We start from the raw sequence: 3134 nt of genomic DNA, 5'->3' as shown, positions 1-3134 counted from the left end.
GGGCGATGAAACGTGCGCTCTCGGCGATGGTTAATTCGAGACTTGCCGAGCGCGGTGGAACAACCGCGAGAAAGAGAGAACGCGATCCGCGCTGAACGAGCGAGCGAGAATCCCCCGCGGCTGGATATTTATGCATAGCCGTCTCTTTTTTTGTTCGTATTGTCGCGCCCGGGAGAAACTCCGGCGCCGCTAACTGGCGCTAATACGTGACAACTGAAAAATGCGCCGGCTTCCTCAAACAGCTGCTGCTGTTGCGTAGTCGCGAGGTACATCGCGCAACACAAAGAGAGAGATTCTCTCTCTCTCTCTCTCTCTCGGAGTTTTTTTACAGGCCGCTCAAGCGGACGATCTCGTCGCGCGTTCCCCCGTACTGCTACGTGCTGAGAGACGCGACCCGCGCGGCGAGTTCGATTCTCCGGATGTTGCGTTCGCCGCCGCTTTCACGGCGTCGTCGGCGACGGTCGACGTCCTGCCGACGTGCGTGCAACGCGCCCCCGTCGCGTTCCCGTGTCGACCTTTCGCGGCGTCGACGCTTGCGGGGCGCGCGTCACCCCGCGCGATATCGCACCTGCCTCCACCTCGCGCTTCCTCCGCTTTCTCCACCGGTAAGAATATATTTCAACCTTCGCAACCGACACTCGGCTCTGATCTCTCTCTCTCTCTCTCTCTTTCTCTCTCTCTCTCTCTCTGATCTCGCCGGAGGATCTCTCATTGGCGCGTCTACTCACCGCAGAAACGGAGTACACGTTGCGCACCCTCCGCAACGGCCGGTGCGCTCGCGATCCGCCGGGCTCCTTCTCCCTCTCGACGATGTCGTCGCACGCTGTCCGTCCCCGTCCGTGTAATTTGCCGCTCCGTTCCTGTCGGCTGTCGAACTGTCTTCCGTCACTCGCACTCGTCAGTCGCGGTCCACTCGCGATCGCAGCACACGGAGCGGGCCTCCCGCCGACGGACTTTGGGCCTGGAGCGACCGCTCGCGGAGGACGTTCGCTCTCGGTAGGCGCGTAGGCGGCGAGGGTTAACGACTTAACCTTGAAAAGGAACCCGGGTGCCGACGATGTGCAGGGCTGTTTCGGGTGGCGCGGTTGTTAGTGCGGCGGGAGCGCGACGACACACCGGGGACGCCTCCCTGTGACTATCGCGCGAAACACAGAAATCGATAGAATGGCCCCGGCACATGCGTGCATCGTGCCCCCTTTCCTGGGGGAGAAACCGAAGAGGAAGTGGAGGAGGAGGAAGAGGAGGGCGACGATGACGACGACGACGACGACGATGACTACGATGACGACGATGACGATGACGACGACGACGACGATGACGACGACGACGACGACGACGACGACGATCGCTGCGTGGAGGTGGCGAGGGTGGTGGCAACGCGCACGCTCGCGCGCTTGCTCGCGGGGTGCGAGCAGGAAGCGGAAGAAGAGGAAGACGCAGGCGGGCTGTAGACGTCGCCGGGCCAAAGTAATGGGAATTTCTTTCGCGTTTGCCGCTCTGTGTGTGTCTCTTCCTCGCTCGTCGCCGGCGAGCTTTTTTCCGGGAACCCTCTCTCGTTCGCATTCGACCCTTTCGACGAGAGAGCGCGGAGCGCGCGTCCCTCCCCGAAGGTGTATTACAATCGTTCGCGCAGAGGGTCGCGTCGTATTGCGGATGGTATTTCTTGTCTCTTTTTGCCTTTTTCTACTTCCTAATCCGCCGCGAAGGAGTATTTCCATGGTCGAGATTGAATAACGCGTATGCTCCGCGATGTCTGACGGGCGGGGAGGATAGTTTTCGGTGAGATTAACGATAAAGGGAGCAGACGACATTTCTGTTCCTTGCAAACCGAATGTCTGTACTTCTGAGAAGCAGAGATTTCGTTTCCTCCGAGGAAGACGGAGGTCGATCCGGTTCGTTCGTCGTCACGCGTTCATTCGATCAATTTCTCTTCTCCGTGTAAGACAATTTTGCGCGATATTGCTGAAGCAAAAGGGAAAGAGAAGCTGCGCTTTGTTTTTTTAATCTTGCGTAGCTCTCACGTCACACACACACACACACACACACACACACACACACACACACACACACACACACACAGCATGTCGGCCGGCGCGATCAAAGTTCCGGCATTAGGCGTGAACAGACAATTTAGCCGAATTCAGGTTTACGAGATGCTTTATTTTCTCCTCGGCTGTAGCACTCTCTACTTTTATTAAAGACAAAGGGACGGGGGTGGGAGCGGGTTTTTGTCCGGAGTTTATCACCGTCCTCCCAATTTAAGAGGCGCGACCGAGGCGGAATTTGTTGCAACTTGCTCCACTCCCCTCGAGGGTCAGTACGACGAAATATCGCGTCGCCGGTAACGCACGACGCGCGAGAGACGGTAAGGAAGCAACGGAGCGGCGAAAGGGCAAACTAAAGTAGAACAAACTATGCGTAAGACAATCACGGATAAACGCGGCTGGATAAAGTCCAAGGAATTTATCGTTCGGAAAAGATTGGCCGCCGCCGAGCCATCGGCGGCGGCGGCGGCGGCGACTGTACTTTCCGGTAAATTTCCGCAGTCGTAAATTCGAGTTGGTACATCGGCAAATTTCCATAAGAGAGAAAAATCCCGTGATTCACTCCGGCGCGTTCCTTGCGAATACGTTCGTCGAGCGACGATAAATATTCTCGCGCCCGGACACAATAGCTCGCGGCGCGGCCGGGCTTGACCGCCAGCCGGCGGGAATAGGCTGAAAATTTATTATACGGAAATTATACGCAAATGCGCATTACTCCTTCTCTCTCTCTCTCTCTCCCTCTCTCTCTCTCTCTCTTCCTCCGCCCCTCTCGCGAATTTTCCGCGGATGTTAATAAAAACGAGATTCGTGCCGCCGCGCGCGGGTTGAGCAGAGAGCACGCGTCGCTCTGATTAAAATTGCGTTTTAACGATCGCGCCAATTTATGACAAAGTTAAGGCCCAGAAGGAGGCCCTTCTCACTCCTCCTCCGATGCCTCCTTCTATCTCTCGTTTTCTCTCTCATCAAGCAAGTTTTGATTGAAGAAGTTTAACACGCCGCAACTGGAACGGCTCCGCGAAATTTCTTCCATTAACGGGAGTCGCTCGTAAACTCGCACGACGAGTATCGCGCGAAAGGCGTTGATTGCGC

At 56.6% G+C, this 3134-nt stretch overlaps 1 protein-coding gene across 3 annotated transcripts in view; it reads right to left on the bottom strand.

The window, feature by feature from the left end:
• Nucleotides 1-1217, bottom strand: part of fz2 (frizzled 2) — an 82124-nt gene extending 80907 nt beyond the window's left edge. For 2 of the 3 annotated variants that reach the window (XM_025297555.1, XM_025297556.1), the window contains exon 1: nucleotides 729-1216. The gene's annotated coding sequence lies outside the window, so the exon portion shown is untranslated. Of the gene's footprint in view, nucleotides 1-728 lie in introns of all 3 variants that reach the window. The other variant, XM_025297557.1, reaches the window with a different exon arrangement.
• Between the last annotated feature and the right edge of the window lie 1917 nt (nucleotides 1218-3134).

This window comes from Harpegnathos saltator, unplaced genomic scaffold (assembly GCF_003227715.2).
Source record: "Harpegnathos saltator strain DR-91 unplaced genomic scaffold, Hsal_v8.6 scaffold18, whole genome shotgun sequence".
Lineage (NCBI taxonomy): Eukaryota > Metazoa > Arthropoda > Insecta > Hymenoptera > Formicidae > Harpegnathos > Harpegnathos saltator.
The sequence above is the reverse complement of the archived record's forward strand: the minus strand, read 5'-3'. Positions and strand labels throughout refer to the sequence as shown.